We start from the raw sequence: 19227 nt of genomic DNA on the forward strand, positions 1-19227 counted from the left end.
TTAGAATATCCCATTGGAAACTGATGCAGCACAGAGGTTGTCCAGTTTATTTTTCAATGTCTTTACAATAGCTAGTAGGACGCTACTTCAGTTGGTGCTTTTCCTTGAAGTTTACTGATGTTTACATTTGAAAACCTTGAACTCGCTGCCTAGGAGCTAGCTAGCAGAAGTCAGCAGGAGGAGAGTTCACAGAATGGTGAGTTGATTTCCTCATCCTGATAAGTGACTCACAACCACACACCACCACTGTATAAAAGCCAACCACAAAAAGCACCACCAAGACTTGCAAAATAGACATAAGAGCCTAAATTTGGCACAAATTTATCGGAGCTCACGCAGACGCGACTTGAATTGTCCGTGCCATGTCATATCATGTTTCGTATCAATTCAATTCAATCAATTTTATTTATAAAGCACAATATCACAAATCACAATTTGCCTCACAGGGCTTTACAGCATACGACATCCCTCTGTCCTTAGGACCCTCACAGCGGATAAGGAAAAACTCCCCCCAAAAAAACCCTTTAACGGGGGAAAAAAAAACCCGGTAGAAACCTCAGGAAGAGCAGCTGAGGAGGAATCCCTCTTCCAGGACAGACAGATGTGCAATAGATGTCGTACAGAACAGATGAACATAATAAATTAACAGTAATCCGTATGACACAATGAGACAGAAAGCGAGAGAGAGAGAGAGAGAGAGAGAGAGACAGAGAAAGATGCAGGACAGACGGTAATGACAGTAGCCTACAACAACATTAATGAAAGTAATGATATTATAATAATATTATAATTCTGGCTATTGTGGTACAACATGTTGAAAGTATATATCAATGTCGATAGTATAAATATGTGACAATAATATGTGTATAATAACAGTAGAAGTATGACTAATGGTAATAGCAGCAGCAGGAGGCATCTGGCAGGACCACAGCAGAAGCACAACCACACACGTCACACTATGCAGGCACCGCTGCGATATGAGTTAACCTGCGAGACAGTGGAGCACAGAGGCTCTGGAGAAGAAGCCGAGTTAGTGACATGCAGTACAGCCGAGTTAGCAAGCTGTAGTAACAGGACATGAGAGAGAGAGAGAGAGAGAGAGAAGGAGAGAGGGTGCCCGGTGTATTATAGGAGGTCCCCCGGCAGACTAGGCCTAAGTCAGCCTAACTAGGGGCTGGTAGAAGGCAAGCCTGAGCCGACCCTAACTGTAAGCTTTATCAAAGAGGAAAGTCTTAAGTCTAGTCTTAAATGTGGAGACAGTGTCTGCCTCCCGGACCGCAACAGGAAGATGATTCCACAGGAGAGGAGCCTGATAGCTGAAGGGTCTGGCTCCTGATCTACTTTTGGTAACTTTAGGAACCATGAATAACCCTGCATTCTCAGAGCGCAGTGTTCTGGTGAGATAATATGGCACGATGAGCTCTTTAAGATATGACAGAACCTGACTATTTAGAGCTTTATAAGTTAACAGTAGGATTTTAAATTCAATTCTGGATTTTACAGGGAGCCAGTGCAGAGAAGCGAAAACAGGAGAAATATGATCTTGTTTCTTAGTTCCTGTCAGTACACGTGCCGCTGCATTCTGAATTAGCTGGAGAGTTTTTAAAGACATACTAGAGCTACCTGAATATAGAGAGTTACAGTAATCCAGCCTAGAGGTAACAAAAGCGTGGACCAATTTTTCTGCATCTTTTCGGGTCAGGATAGGCCTAATTTTCGCAATATTACGCAGATGAAAAAATGCAGTCCATGAGGTTTGTTTTAAATGAGAATTAAAAGACAAATATTGATCAAATATTACTCTGAGGTTTCTTACAGTAGTGCTAGAGGTCAGAGCAATGCCATCTAGAGAAACTATGTCATCAGATAAAGAGTCTCTGAGTTGTTTGGGGCCAATAACAATAACTTCAGTTTTGTCTGAATTTAACATAAGGAAATTGGAGCTCAGCCAGGTTTTTATGTCTTTAAGGCAGTTATGAAGTTTAGTTAATTGATTACTTTCTTCTGGCTTCATTGATAAATACAACTGTGTATCATCCGCATAACAATGGAAATTTACAGAGTGACTTGTAATGATGTTACCTAAAGGAAGCATATATAGAGTAAATAGAATTGGTCCGACCACAGAACCTTACGGAACTCCAAAACAAACTTTAGTACGTAAGGATGATTCATCGTGAACATGAACAAACTGAAAATGATCGGATAAATAAGATTTAAACCAGCCGCACTAACATCTAATATAACAAGTACAGGGACGAGTTAATAAAGATATATTGATCATGTCTAATAAGTGAGTGTTAACTAAAGGTAAGACTTCCTTAAGTTGCCTAGTTGGGATGGGGTCTAAGAGGCATGTTGATGATTTAGATGAAGAAATCACTGCAGTCAATTCTTGAAGAGAAATCGGGGAGAAGCAATCTAAATATATATTAGGTCTTACAGCTGTGTTTGAGGGCAGATACATACCATCTGAGGACAGGAGGTCATGAATTTTGCCTCTAATAGTTAGAATTTTGCTAAGGGCTAAAGGAATACAAGGCTCAATAGAGCTGTGACTCTCAGTCAGCCTGGCTACAGTGCTGAAAAGAAACCTGGGGTTGTTCTTGTTTTCTTGTATTAAAGATGAGTAATAGTTTGCTCTGGCATTGCCAAGGCCCCTCTTATATGTTTTGAGACTGTCTGCCCAGATTAGATGAGATTCTTCCAGTTTGGTTAATCGCCAATTCCTTTCAAATTTTCGCGATATTTTCTTTTAACTTGCGGGTTTGGGAGTTATACCAAGGAGCGAACTTTCTTCGCTTTGTTAACTTCTTTCTAAGAGGTGCTACGGAGTCGAATGTTGTTCGCAGCGAGCCTACGGCACTATCGACTAGATGATCAATTCGAGATCGGTTAAGTTGGTAAACCTCTGTTACTGAAGGACATGGAATTAAGTTGTTAGCATTTTGCATTTCCCCTCTAAACTTCAAGTCTGTAAATTGTGTAGTAACAGAACTTTTCTCTCCCATTAATCTTTTTCTGACCTTGCAGATTTATCTTGTGATACCTTGGAAAGGCCCAGCCCTCCCAGGTTGTTGACATAGACTGTAAAAATAATGGACACAGCTATCATGACATCACCCACTGGTCTGTGGACTGCCATTTTGAAGCCTCGAGTTTGGCAGTAGGCCTTCACCATCTTTTTTTTTTTTTGGAACCACAAGTGACCATATTTGGGTGAGAGGCTGGGGCTGTAGAAGAGCAAGGAATGGATCTGACAAAGCCTGTCACTCTAGTGGCCTGGCCCTTAGATATGCATGACTTTGGCCTTAATAACATTTAAATGGGTTATTAAAAAAAAAGGAAGGTTGCAGTTTGGTGGAGACCACCAAAATAAAATGGTTAACTGTGTTTAAAGTAGGTGAATCGGCTCCACCCAGATCAGCTTACACAATGATGCACCAGAATTAACACTCTAATCAGAGACATGTCGTCAGACATGTCAGTACTTAATTAGCAATAAAAGATTTAGGCACGACTATGATCATACAGTGTAGATAGGCCAGATTGAGTTGAAGCACCGAGATGTCTTCCTACTACTCCTCTGGATGGAAACAATAAAATGTTTTTGGTTTTGTGGTTCTGTTTAACGAAACTACATCTTGTCATATCGCACGATTATGCGTGAATTCGCTCTCGTGGGCCATCGTGACTCCCGCTGTCCGGTGGAGCTGCATTGCTCCACACCACAAACACAGCTGGTGGGTGTTGACAGACGGCGGAGCACGCAGCGGATAACCAGCGCAGCCGTTGCGCAACGGACACACATCCAGTGGAATTCCGGCGTTAGTTGGGCTGGCAAGTGATAAAGCAAGTGTCATGGCGGGACGAAAGGCTGGAGTTGCACAACAGCTGCGCCAGAGTGACTGTCCATACCTTGTAAACATTCACTATGGTGCGCACAGATCTGCATTGGCCTCTTAGGCTTTGCATGAAATAAGTGCATATGTCACCACTATTAATCAATCAATCAATTTTATTTATAAAGCCCAATATCACAAATATTTGCCTCAGAGGGCTTTACAGCATATGTAATCCCTCTGTCCTTTGGACCCTCACAGCGGATAAGGAAAAACTTCCCAAAATAATATTTACACTTAATACAAGAATTCCCCCATTCGAACACAGACTAAATTAAAGCTGCAAGCAGCGTTGGGCGGGACCTCGCACTCGCGCCCGTTTCGGCCCCCAGCTTATGTCGTCACTGTGAATTATTTAGAAATATCAAACATATTGCCACAAACATCAGAAAATCCTTACAGAGCTGAACGTTTTGATGTTTGAATGCTTTCTGTAGCTGTAGGTATGTAGAAGTGATTTCACAATATGCAAATTAGATGAGCGAATTTATTCCTATCAGATTCCTCTTTCTTTATTTTGAGGAAGAGACAACAAAATCAGCACAAAACAAAAGAAATCTACTGTGTAAATATGTTCAAAATGTTGTTTTACTGAGATGTATGAAATCCAATATGGCCACCGCCTAGTGACATCACAATATGCAAATTAGATGAGTTAATTTACTCCCATGACAAACTTTGGGTCATGATGAATAGTTTTCTCATTTACAGTATGCCTTTATCTCTCGCCACTTTCAAGCCACAGTCTTTTGAAATGTTGAAATTAAAATGGAATATTTTCCTCAATAAACTCTGGCACCTAAAGGGTTAAAATGGAGATTGTGCCCCTGTCATGTCTGCATGTAAGATGTAGACACACACACATCATGTTTCTGTGAGTTTGTGTGTGACAGCGGTTGCCATGGTGATGAAGTAGGTGCACCTGGCAGAAGAGCAGAGAGAGACAGACAGAACACAGAGAGACCTCCTCAAACAAGTTCTTCCCATTCCCAAACCGTTGGTCCAATCATGAAAATAATGTGATGATGAGAGAGATAAAGTTATACAGAAGATCTGTTTAGTAGCAGTTGAGGTGGCATGTGTGCGTCTTTAAAGCCGATACAATAAACGGTGTAGGAGGAGATGTTTTTTAAGAGCATGTTTCAGGTGAAATCTTACTTTGAAAGGGCAAATAGCTCACTTCCTGTTGGAATTAGGTCATGGGTGTCAGCCCCGTGATTTGTAATTCAAACACACCAGTTTTGGTTTGATCTTGATACGACATTTCTACAGGCTGCAGTGGCCAGTTTACTGCGCCTAGGTGGCGCTAGAGAGCCCATTTTGGCACTTCAGGGGTTAATAACGTGTATTTGCTGTTTCAAATGAAGTTTCTGCTGCTGTAATCTGTCCTTTAAAGATTGTGAGACACACAGACAGAGAGAGCCGTGTTTGCGTGTCTGTGGGTGCAGCCGTTGTCATGGTGATTAATGACTTGCCTGCACCTGAGGTGCATACAGAGCTCATGAGAGAGCAGATCAGGAAAGGTTGTTTATGATGGGATTTAACTCCTCGAACAAGTTCTTGCCATACCCAAACTGTTGGTCCAATCAAGAAAATAAAGTGATTGTGAGAGACAGCCACTTCTCGTGAACGCTCGTGTTGAGTTTTATATTTCTCGAGTCAAAAATGTGGTCAGGGGAGTGAGTTTAAAATGTGTTGCACCCCAGCTGTTTCCAGAAATTTCTCCTCTGAGTTTACATGGGAGTGAATGAGAAAAAAATCGGCGCTCCCTTCGCTTTGGAGCCACTCAGCAAAAATGTGTACATGTGAGAGATTCCATGTCAACATATCTGTGACCAGGACAAATTTTCCTGCGTTTTGTGGTATAAATTGTGTCTGTACAGTGAAAATTGTGGCCATGGCAGCGAGTTAAAGACAAAAGTTTTAGACGATTTTTAGAGCCCTTTCCACTCTAGCTCACAGCATTGCATGCAATACCCACCCATTATAAACTGACAATTTCTCCACTTTTGCTCATGGTACTTTTAGAGGCACAGATTAAAAACGGTAAGAGATATGAAAAAGATGAAAACAGGTCTGAATAGATGAGACGTGTGGCAACATTTGAGAGTTGGAATGGAGTCTGTAGCTCAAAGTATGGAGACACTGTAAAGGCTAGAAAAAGCCCTAAGATTGGTCTCTTTCTCCCCCCTGCTGCCATTCATTTCCTATGGGACAGCTTTCGAAGATCGTCAGGACGTTTTTCTGACATCTCACCTTATGGATCCAATCCAAACTAAGCGAGTAATGAAAAAGTTATGAATAAGATTTGATTAGAACGAGTTGATCTGTCATCTGTGCAAGTTTGAAGCCGATTGGATAAGCGGTGTATGAGAAGAAGATTTTTTAGGAAAGGCAGTTTTAAGGCAAAATCTTACTTTGAAAGGGCAAATAGCTCACTTCCTGTTGGATTTAGGTCAGGGGTGTCAGCGCGTGATTTTTAGGTCTTCATGAGACGAACACGCCACTTTTGGTTTCATGTTTCTACGACGTTCCTACAGGCCATGGCGGCCAATTTTGTGTGCCTAGGTGGGGCTAGAGAGCCCATTTTGGCATTTTAGGGGTTAATGTCATGATTTTCTAAAATTTTTCACCGGTTCTGATGTGCGTGCCAATTTTGGTGAGTTTTTGAGCATGTTTAGGGGGTCAAATTCCAGCTCAAAGAGGTGGCAGGAGAAAGAAAGAAAGAAAAAGAAAGAAAGAAAGAAAGAAAGAAAGAAATAATAAACACACCAATATTTTAGCAATACACAGCCTTCGGCGAGGACTGGTCTGTGAGAATAAACGCAGCAAAAAGTATAGGGGGGGTCCTCGCCTTTGGCGAGGACTGGTCTGTGAGTAGTCCTCTGCCTCTAGGCTCGGTCCCTAATAAACTCCAAAAGAAAATGGAGGAACATGACCTGCCTAAAACAACCATCAGCTACACACTGGCTGTCGCTGGAGAGAGTGTACATGCCAACTGGGCTGCTCTGGTGTTGGAGTTGGAGGAGGAGGAAACTGCGAGGAACTGTCCGGTAGCTAAGGGTCTCAGAGAGCACCTCCAAGCATGCATATTCCCTGCCCTGACTCACTTACCGTTTGACGTCTTGGCCATGGTAAACTGAATGAACCTCACCCTTTAAAAAGTTGATATTAACATTTTCTCCATCCAACCTATCATGGACATGACCCTGGTTAGCTTAGAGAACTTGATGAAAGGCACAGGTGAGGCAGAGATGAAAGTCACTGAGGCTTTATAAGATGGCAAGTTCTGTGTCATCATGCTCATGCAGCCAGATGCGTAAACCTTCTCCATTTTGCGCACAGAGTACATCATGGAGGTAACTAAATCTATCAGAAAAAGATTCCTTTCTGAGGATGTAGGCATCATTGCTGACCTGGATACCGTACTAAATGCATTTTGCTGTCCAGACGCTGACAGTGCATTGAAGAACTATGAACTGTAGGCCTTGGAGCATGTCTGTGACCACTATGGATCACAGAGGGGTGAAGCTGTGCCACTGGTGCAGAAGGAGCTCATGCAGCGGGATTTACTCCAGATGAAGAGGTGGATCAGGATCAAGAAATCTGACCTGTATTTGTATAGTGCATTTCTAGTCATCCAACCACTCAAAGCACATTTTTTTTTTACACCATGAGTCACATTCACCCATTCACACACATATTCATACACTGGTGGCCGAGGTTACCATACAAGGTGTCACCTACTACTCAGTTTTTTACACACTCACACATCAGTGGAACAGCCATCAGGAGCAATTTGGGTTTCAAGATCTTACTCAAGGATACTCTGAGCCACAGCCTCCTCCTGATCACTTCCCTAGGAGAAATGTTTCTCGACTTCAAAACTTTGGCTGAAGTGGCACTGGTAATCCCCGTCTCCAGTGTGGCAGCAGAATGTGGCTTCAGCCTCCAGAACAAAATTAAAATGGTGATGAGAAGTTGTCTATCCAAGGCAAAAACACAAAACCTGATGACACCAATCACGCTTGATGCATTTGAATATGCACAAGTGAGCGCACGGTTTAAATCCATACAGACCAGGAGGAAGGTCTGAGTTCAGTCTAGGCTACAGCAGGTTAATTCACTTAAATTTAGTTATTTTTTGTCAATAGTCTGTTCATAATTTAATTGGTATTGCCTAATTTTGTAAAATTGCATTGTTTGTTGGCTCGTTTATACACAATGGAACAGTGTTTATGGTGACCTCTGCTGTTAATCTGTGGGAAAAAATCATTGGTGGTGTTTTATAAACTTCATACAGCAGGAAAATTTATTTTTTATTTTTTATTTTTTTATTTATTTTTATTTTAAGGTTTGAACTGTTGGTTGGACAAAACAAACATTATGAAGGTGTCGCTTTGGGCTCTGGGTAAGTCTCACCATTTTTAAAAACCCAACAATTAATCAATCAATGGATTCATGGAGAAAATCATCAGCAGATAAACCCATAATGAAACTAATCATTGGTTAATAGTTCAAACACAGCTCCACCTCCACCAGCTACAACATTAAAATCCTGCTTTCACACTGATGCATGAGTCAGAGCTATCTAATTAGATCATATGTAGTAGCAGACTATCACAGTCACAGAGGAAATTTTACAGTGCTACTTGTAATACTTTAATATTAACTAACACATCTATAAATAAATGCTACTGTTGCTTTGTTTATATTGAATGAGTACATAGGCAAATGTTTGCCAATGCATAACTTCATAAGCTGCTGATATGCTGTGTTTACAGCTACTTTTGATAAGCACAAGTGACCAAAAAAAATCAACTAACACATCTGAGTCAGGTGTCAAATGTTATCATTCATACTGCTGTATCTTAAGTCATCATCAGTCACTGGTCCCACGGTATTGTGAATTGTTTTTTTCTTCATTAGATTGTAGATCCACAGCAGCCTCCAAAACATTCACGGTGTTCTTTGTTGTATCATCCCAGCCTGTTTTCATTCAGGTACGGCAGCCTGGTAAGTGGTCGTCTGTGAATGATTCCGATGTACAAGGCACCCTTTTGCATCTGTATGACATGCAACATGCCTTTCAACTAAATTCAAATAAAACCCATCAGTGCAATGTATCCTCATAGAATGGTTCATATGATATACAACAAAAATGCATGCACAACAGTCTGTATGACATCCTACGAATGTGCACCCCACAAATGACGTTGCGTCTTTAACGTACAGTTATGTAATTAACATCAAGTTGCGGAGGTTAGGTGTAGGAAAAGAAACATGGTGAGGACCGTACTTTAAAATGACTCAAAGTCCACTCCTTCACATAGAATCCAAACACAGTTCACACTCAGTTTTTTGTGACTGGACTTTCACCTGGGAGATCGGTGTTTGCTTCCCATATTACTGTAGAGCCAAACTACGATGTTTTTTCCTAACCTAGCCATGTGCTTTTGTTGCCTACACATACCCATGTCCTTTTGTTGACACTTATTGGTTGCAGTGTCCCAGAACTTCATTAGCAGACATGCAGGAGGATACCTAGCATGTACTTTGTAGACGTGAAAGCTCACTGACAAACCTGGGATATGTGACAAGTTGGGATGAAAACGTTTTGTTTGTCAATATGATGGTTGCAATAAAATCTGATAAGCTACACCCTTCAGTTTTCCATATAACTGCACAGATAATGCAACTATGTGAATGTGGAATTAAAAGGAAAAGGGTCACTACATTAACGATTTGTATGACTTCACTGGAAAATGTAAATGGTTATCATTTAAAAAAAAAAGCTAATATGTCAATTATTTACTGTGTAAGCTTGAAGATGCATTCCTTACTTTTGTGAGCACCACATAATCTCATAGCAGAACTCAGTTTCTCAGTTGAGTTGTAAAAGACCAAAAGTCAACTTCAAGACAGTTCTAAGTTTTAAGGGGTTAATATAGAAAAATGTGTAAATATATCTTAAAGGAATGATTCACCTTTATGTGTTTACCAACCAGTCTGCCACAGTTCTAAATTCCTACATCTCCTGTCTACTAAGCCTATTAGTAAGCCTTACAGCCAGCTCAGTGAAGACTGAACTTCCTGGGGGGGAAAAAAACATAACAAAACAAAACAAAACCAAAAATAACCCCTACAATCAAGCTTCACATCACACAATCATGGACTGATCAAAGGGCTAAACCAAATGCAGGTTCTTCCTCCAGGTGAACAGGCTTTCCTGCTTAGAAATGCACAACATGTCCTGATTGCAGCTCCCCTACTTTAGCTGTCACTTCTTTAATTGATTTAAGAGAGCCTAAAGACTCCCCAATCCCCTCCGGCTTACTGTCCCACCTCTCACGTTAAATACTTAAGGAATAACCTTGATACTTGGCAACACGTGAAACAAACTGTCAACGAGCAAGTACCACAGAGACTTCATTTAAAAACTCTGGTATAGAGTCAGTGCTTTTTTGTTCATTTTCTCATCAAGCAGCAGTGTTAGGAGTGAAAAGCAGAGCAGTTACCTCACACAAGCCTCTCAGTGTCCCTCCGAGCTGCTGCAGAGTAGAAGTGTAGTCCATATATTTCCTATAACTCTCTCCGTGGTGATTTCTCTCTCTGTTAGTTCACCCTGTTAACGGCGAGCTGTATCTGCCCTTTTCCCTCCCTTCCATTCTCTGTGTGTCCTCTCAGCTCTTTTTATGTTTTCCCTCTAAGTCCCTCCCTCTCTCAGCCTCTTTCTCGCTTACACATCCCTTGACCCCCTCCCTACCTCTCTCTCTTTTGCTGTCTGCTGCTGTACTTCCATCCAGTCTCTCCTCCAAACATGGTACATCATTTTGTTGCCCAAAAGCTTGTTTTGAGTTTGCTATGCAACATATGAAGAAGCCTGTAGATTACTAGGAGAACAATTTTAACAATCACAATTTATTTTCTGCAAATAGTGTGATGTGTCATGTTTGGAGCAGAAATGTCTATGCATCTGATCTTGATCCACCAGGACGGTGAGGATGAGATGCCGGGGGACCTTCAGCATGACAAGAATCCAAAACATTCTACAAAAGAGACAACTTGGTTCTAGAGGAAGAAAATAAAGGTGTTTGAGTGACCCAGTCAATCACAAGACTAAAACCTGATAGAACATTTGTGGAAGAAGCTGAAGATCAAGATTCACCTCAGAATCTTCTACATTTTAACTGTCTGTGTGGAAGAATGGACCAAAATCCCATCTGTGACTGATTAATTTCTTCACACAGAAAGCAGTTTAAAAGCTACATTGCAAACAAAGGTTTCTCCAACAATTATTATATACTTTTCAGTTTGTATGTTCAATGCTTTCTTTCTGTGTTAATCCACTTTCTTGCAAATAACTTTCTTTATGGACTGAAATGTTATAATTTCTTTATCTGTATAGTTTTACTGAATTCATATCAATGTCTGGTGGAAATTTCATGTGAATAGCTGCACTGGAAATATATTTAATGAAAAAAATGTTGACACATTCAATACTGATTTCACCCACTCTACATGTAATTGTCAGCAGTGTTAGCTTGCAGCCAGTTTATTTATTGACACCTCTATACTTTTCACATTTTCAAGGATGCATTGCATAGCTGTCAGAAATTCCTATACATGGGATTTGTAATTACAATGAGGAGGCTATGTAAACTGCAGTCAGGTTGAAAAAAGGACTGGAACAAGTAGAACACACCAAATTGTGCAAATTGTGACAAAGAAACAACTGCACAAGTAGAGAATTTTCAGCTAAAACTAAAGTTGTGGTAGCCCCGAGGCTTTATATAACGTAAATTCAAGGACATAAAGAGGAGAAGATCTATCGTGAAATAATACTGAGAGTGGGAGTTTCAGGTGAATTTTGAGATTTTAAGGTTGAGCTGTTACACATGCACAGCACAAACGAACTTTGTACACACAGTTGGTGTGCAGGTTGCTTGCTAGCTAAAGCTTAAGTTTGTACAATCTGTACATTGTGGCAAATAAACAGACTGCAGTAAAAGGTCAAACTGTACAAGTGACGAGGTGAACACAATTTATCTTGTTTGATTATCTGCACATAAACTGAAATGTAAGAAAACAAATATTTGCAACTGGGTCACTGATTTTGGTCAGTATTCTCTCTTTGTTCTGCTATCTGTATGTTAGCATTTCCAAATCCCATTTGTAAAGGGGAACAGCAACAACCTCCAAGCTAACAACTTACACACTAAAATTGGAACATTTTGACAAAGATTTGGATCATGCAATAAGGCATGCCTGATTTGTCCTTTCAGTGACTTGTGGTAAAGATCTACAACAAATAAAACAACTTGTGAACGTACCTCTGTAAACCCCAGACTCTATGTCACAGAACTTTAATGGAGAATGTTGATCTGTTTTCTGACACGGCCAGTACCAAACCGTTCCACTTCACTCCAGCTTCTGTCATACTGCCATAATAACATCCTGCTAGAGCACCATACAGCCAGCAAATCGTCTGTGGATTTAACAGGTGACATATGACTGTTAATGTTTTTGTGGCCTTTTCTTTTGCAGGGCTATTTTAATGGCAGTGCTTGCCCCCCAACATGCAAATGTTCCACCAAAACAAGTTCACCCATGACACTGTTTTGCAAGAGCACCATCACTGCATCCTGCACCACCCAAGATGACTATAATTGATTTGAAGAAACACAAACAGGCCAGAGTGTTTTCTTTATTCTCCCCTACAGCAGATTCAAGACCTTTCTCTGACACTGACAGAGGACTGTGGCAATATGTCTGGTTACATCAGACTATGGACAGGGTAACCATATTTTCAAACCCCCTAACTGGGACACTGAAGTGTACTGCACATTCATACATGCACATGTGTGTGCTTACACACACACCATAGGTCTTTTTTTAAATCAAGATTGGGGGATAATTATCTCATTGTTTAGCACACCAATCAAGTGCACCTTTCAACCCCATGGTCAGCTCCTCTGCAGAATAGTTAATTTGACAACTGTATGATGACACTAAACCACACAAAACCAGCTGTACAGTCCATGGATTGAAAACTCTGATTGTGTCTCACCAAATGGTAGGCAAATATCCCCTCCTGAGCTGCCTGTCTCAGGAAGATGTCACTGGTGTTTGCAATCCTTATATCCACCTCTTATGTTTGGCCATCCTAGTATAATCTTTTAATATGAGCACTCGCAGTGTGTGCAGAATGCAGCATTTTCACTGCTGGGTACTTTACAAACAAAGGAGTGAGGCTCCTGGAGCTCTTCAGAACCTCTCGAGACCGACTTTCTCTTTGGCGTGAAAGGTTCTGTCAGACTGTACTGAAAGAGCTGCAAGTGTCATAGCAACAGCCTTGACAACTAACAGACACTAACATATTTATTTACACTATTGACACTAACAGTCAAATCTTTATTGACACTAACAGAAAAATCAGTTTTGAATTCAGACATGTGCTGCACTGTTTATGATTTTATTTTGGGCTAGGTAATAAGTGGGTCAGAACATGATAAACATCTGTGTAAATGCTAAAAACAAGTATAATATTTTTGGTGTTTTACAAATATTTGTGGGAACGCGAGACAACCACCTTGAAAACACACGACAGTGTCGGACAAACCGTGATGTCTGGTCACCGTAATGTTGGAGCTTCTCTGTCAGCTGTTTTGCTGTATTGTGACAATATTAGCTGAAGAGAAGTACTAAGAGAACTACAGTAGTGTATTGCTGCTAAGTCACTGGTGTGAGTTAGCTGTGTTGCACTTAAGCCTCTGAGGCTGAAAGATGAAGCCGATTGCCAATGCGTGCCAAAAACTGCAGTTCCTGTAATGGCTGCTTGAGGCTGGCTCCAAAACAGAGTCAAACCCAATAGACCCCCATGTTAAACTGTCCAACTTTACAGCAGAAATAAACATATCTACAGCCTGGTACAAAAAATAGTTTTGGTCTCTATAGCTAACATTCATGTGACCTGTACAGGGTGTGGGATTGTTTTTATAACTCATCTGTTAACATTTTATCAAGGCCCAAAGTTATGTGTATTTAAGAGCTGGGCAGCTTAAGTGACGGACTGTCTGTCAATAGTGTCCTCAGCTTCTCAGTCAGATCTACTCCTTGTTCCCCCACAGTCCCACCCTCTCATCCACATATGGTTGCCTCTGGCTCTAAAAAACCACGACAGTGACGGACGAAATGCTGAACTTGAGGCTTTTAAATGGGGGTCCACAAACCAATGGGTGATGCACAATAGCTATGTCCATTATTTATACAGTCTATGGTCACACTACCTCCAGTCCTCATGCCTAGCTACGCTAAACATGTCCTGACTTCTGCTTTACACACACACACACACAAAACACTTTTCATTTCACTGTTAGAAAATACAAAAAAATATGAACATTAATTGTTTTTAACAGTAGAAGGGAAACAAATAGTTGAAAGCAAATCATCAAGATATGAGATCCATGTTTTTTTTTTTAATGTTTTCGCTCTGTGTTGCTGTTTCTCAGTCATCACTGTCTGTTCTTGAAAATGTCACTAAACATATCTCTCTCACTCTGACAGAGCATCTCTGTCTACCTCTTCCTCTCTTTTTATTTTATTCTATTCACTTGTTCCCAAACCCCACCATTCAGAGTTGTTGACAGAGTATCAGTCATAAAGATTCCAGGCAAATGGTCTGTTTCTCTGCCAGCTGCTTTCGCTGTATTGTAGCAGAGACACTATCTGACTACATGTCCCCTGAGCTTCTAGAGTTGGGCTCTCTCCCAGCATGTAATCACACACACACACACACACACACACACACACACACACACGCACACAGCCTTGCAAGTATGACAGCCAAGCGCACAATGACTCCTGCAAGAATATGAGCACAAACACAGGATGACTACCCGCAAGTGAGGTTGTGTATTAAAAAAGATGGCACCTCTGTACACAAATAAACACACTCTCTCCATCACAAACACACACACACACACACACACACACACACACACTCGCAAACATTTTATATGCAGACATGTACTTATTGAAAACACAAAAACACACTTATGACGTGACATGCATTCACGACTACACATGCAGCAGGTAAACACACACACACACATACAAACACAAAGACTAAATTGTAATCCATCTTAAAGCTTGACGCTGCAGAGGTCTCCGGTACAGACTTTACAAGTGATGCTGTGTTGGTGCTTGCATGTATTCACAGCATTTACATTTTTAGAAATGTGTGTGTAGTGGGGTAATTCACATGCAGCCTCATTACTTAACAGCGTGCAGCTTGGTCTTGCTGGCTGAGCAGTTTGACAGATGATCAGAGCTGCTCTATATGTGTCTTTAATCTAACTGCTAATCAGAAAAGCTGCAACTGGTGCTTTTTTGATGGAGCCTTGATGGGCGACTGACCTATATACAAACACTCCAACCTCACTGCTGTATTGCTCTTGCTATTTTTCTAACTGACTTTTTTTCCTGTCTGCTTTTATCTCATTGATGGACTACTGTGGTGTCCCTCCCTCTCTGCCCGTTACCTCCACTTTGTCTCTCTCTTATCTCGCTCCCTCCTTGTTTTTTTTTTCCAAATCTAAAACAGAATCATAAACAGGTGAGAGTGATAAATAAACATTTTAACTAGAAATACAGATCCCAAAGACCCTTATATGAACTCCTGATCTTACGATTGATAGAATTATTATAGATTTTAAAATTGTGTTTGATCTATTCTGCAATGAATAATAGGACCAACTTAAACTTCTTTACAAATACATTACAGAAACAATTTCTTCTAAAGCTACAGCAGTGTCGCAAATAAGTCATAGTCAATAGACAGTTTTAAAATGTTAATGTTTAGACACATCTTAGTTAGCCTGCTTTTGCAGGTATTTGGTCATAAACAAAAGCGCTGGACAAATTGAAAATTTGACCTGATTATCATTGGCGGATCTACCGGGGTGACATAGGGTGGCAAATGCCACCCTAAAAGAAAGCCATGCCACCCCTGCTGCCACCCCAGTTGGCAGCAACGAATTCAAAGAAAAGTTATGGCCAATTTGACATTTATGAGCGTGAATCTCCAATGTCCGACTGCAGTGAATGCAGCATGAGATAACGCCAGAGAAGCAAGAGACTGCAACTCTGAGTCAATCACCATGGCACCTGAGTCTGTGAACCTAACCTGCTTGCTGGTTAGGTTTTTCTCAGTCTCCTCCCTCTTGCACGCTGTTTCATTTCCTCATTCATTCAGTCCGTGTCAAAGCTTGTATTGAAGTGCATTAATTAGCGGAGATTTACCTTATTTATCTGTCACAGTCTAAATCCTGCTGGATATTAGTTTGTTACTCAGGACTGTCTTAAGTTACTGATTTTATGCACATCAATCATTTCTTTGGACATCAGTTTTTGTCTTTACATTCAAATATTATACAGCGAGAATTCACCCTCAGCTCACAATCAAACCTCTGTCCTTTTTATATCTATTATTTTTTATAACACTGTGCACAAGGATCAGACTGTCTGTCTGTCTGTTAGAGCAGCTCCGAAATATTTATTGCACATAATGTGTAGCTCTAATTATTAAAATTTTAAAAATCGGTATGAAGCTTTAGACACGTAGTATCAATGACTAATGATCTCTATCACTGATGTCATTGGTCGCACTGATGGAACATAATTCCTATAGCCTAATATTGGGGATTATATGTTAATATTTCTGAGTGAGCAATGGTGCAGCATTTCAGTGTCTTTAAATTTACTACATTTGTAGCTGAAATAAAGTCACTGAATGCTGTTGAGTCAAGATACAAATAGATGTCCAGCATTTTAAAATCTACTGTATTTTAACCTCAACATCTTTTCAAGTGCAAATCACCAAACATATTATTACTGGGTCAGACTGTGAGTTTACAGTCATGTCTTTATGTCTTTGATCTATAGCCTAGCCTATATGTTTTAAATCTTCCTATTTTTCAGTTGCTGCCTCCTGTGTTTTTCCCCATCAGATTAAATCTGAACAAATATATTACTATATATTATTAATATAATGTAATGTATCGACAGCCTGATACACAGTCAGATTCCACCACTTTATCTTCATTAAGGAAATGTAAGTCTGATAAATGATAAATAAACGGACAACACTGAATAAAACTTTTTTATTAACTTTATGGTTAACTTATTTACACTTTCCTTGCTCTGACTAAGGCTCTTCTTTTAAAGATAAAAAGAGATAAAAAGAGAAACCTCAAATGCAAGACACTGATTGCATGAGATTAAATTTGTCTGTATGAGTCTTTAAATGGCAGCCCGTGCCCTTATGTAGTGTGAACATACTATTTCTCATCAAACTGTGATAACTGTGATTAAATTCAGTATATATGTCTGCCATATGTTGCCACCCTTCAAAAATTCCTGCACCCCCTCTTGCCACCCCATAAATATTTTTCTAGATCCGCCCCTGCTGATTATAGGGCTAATGGAAGTTCATGGGGATCACCAAAATTAAAATCAGAATTACCACTTTAAGATACATTGTCTGGTAACCATGAATGTGTGCAAAAATTTGTGCCAGTCCATCCAGGCCTCTTCTTCTCTTGTGTATCTCCTTAGGCAGGTACTGGATAGTACAGTGGTTACTGCTACTGACACGGGAGGTCAGGGTTTTGAATCCTGGCCTGAGTGAACATCATCCAGTAAGGGTCCTTGGACAAGACTCCTAATGCTATACCTGCCTTCCTACCTCAGATATGAGCGATTACAGATTACAATACTGAGTCATACCGGCTCCAACGTCACCCAGGGTTACAAGGTGTTAACAAGGTCCGTGTCAGTTGCTTGGGAACCAGGGCAATCTGATGACAAATGGCTTACTGGAACAAGACATACATGTGTATATACATATATATATATATATATATATGTATATATATACACGTGTGTGAGTGTGCACACGAGTTTAATTTTTGTCTTGTCTGACCACACTATGTTCCTCTAGTAATCTGCAGACTTCTCCAAATGTTGTGTAATCTTAAAACAAGCTTCTGGGCAATACCATGTTTTGAGACCACACCTACAGTGTAGTTTGGACATAGAAGCACCATGGTATGGGGTTGTTTCTCTTTTCATGGTACCAGCAGAATCCAAATTATCAAAGGGGAAGCTGAATGGAGCCATGTTCCAGCAATTTGATGTGTTAAATCTGTTGCCATCCACCAGGATGGTGAGGATGAGATGCAGGTGGACCTTCAGCAGGACAACAATCCGAAACATACTGCACAAGAGAGTCCACTAGTTCCAGAGGTATTAAAAAAGGTGTTAGAATGGCCCAGTCAATCACCAGACTGAAACCTCAAGATCAGATCAGAATCTTGTACATTTAAAGTTACAATGTGTAATTTACGTGGTTGTTTATTAGCAAATATCAGCTATTGCTTTCATAAATATATATTTACCAAAGTGTAATGCAATTCACATACAAATGGAAGCTTTCTCATAGGCTTAGAATGATTTCTCTATATATACACAGGCAGGGCGCAGTCTGCTGGAGGCTGCCCTTTTGCGTCGCCATATTTGAATACAGTGGCCGAAAAGGGATATACGCGCTTCGCCTTTCACGTTTACCTAGAACTTGCCATTACTGGAGACGGTTAAGGTGAAGATCAATTCGGGGTGCTTCTGCGTGAACCTGCTTTGTACTTTTATGATTCTGTCACACTTTAAATGGAGGACCACACATATGTTTTGCCCTGTAAGAGGGAAACCACGGCACCAAATAAAAGAAAAAGATCAGAGAAGCGAGGACGGGACAAAATGCGAGTGAATATCGGCGTTGCTTATTCCAGATGGAAAGAACTCTTGAAGGAGAAGGATTTCACAAGGGATGTGGAGGTTGCCTGCTTTCTGCTAGACAGGTAATTCAATCTGATATTTTAAAATCATTTTGGCTTCATGTTTGCAGCTACTTTTCCCTCTTGTCTAAGTTCGAGTGACGGCTATGTTTACGTGCTAACGTTATCCTAGCCTTGGCTAACGATATTCCAGAGCTACAGCTAAATGGTTAGGCTAGCCTACAGCTTAATCTGTTGATTCCTCTCGCGCTGCTGCGAAGGCTGCTACCCTCTCCTCCTCCTCTCCCCTCTGGGTAGCCGAGATACACCTCTTCGCCTGGCCGTACCAGCACCGTCTCTATCCCCTCGCCCCCTTTCTCTCGCTGGTCTTCCTCCTCTCCCTCATCTCCCTGTGTCCTGTGGAAGAACACTCTGGAAACGCATATATTATAATCGTACCAACCTATATTTACCGCACTGTGCCATGACTA

At 40.7% G+C, this 19227-nt stretch overlaps 1 protein-coding gene across 3 annotated transcripts in view; it reads right to left on the reverse strand.

Annotated features, from left to right (window-relative positions):
- The window catches only part of LOC117271765 (cadherin-12-like), a 307819-nt gene extending 297240 nt beyond the window's left edge, over window positions 1–10579 (reverse strand). For all 3 annotated transcript variants that reach the window (XM_078172868.1, XM_033650139.2, XM_033650141.2), the window contains exon 1: window positions 10421–10579. The gene's annotated coding sequence lies outside the window, so the exon portion shown is untranslated. The remainder of the gene's footprint in view (window positions 1–10420) is intronic.
- Window positions 10580–19227: the final 8648 nt, after the last annotated feature.

This window comes from Epinephelus lanceolatus, chromosome 12 (genome assembly GCF_041903045.1).
Source record: "Epinephelus lanceolatus isolate andai-2023 chromosome 12, ASM4190304v1, whole genome shotgun sequence".
Classification (NCBI taxonomy): domain Eukaryota; kingdom Metazoa; phylum Chordata; class Actinopteri; order Perciformes; family Serranidae; genus Epinephelus; species Epinephelus lanceolatus.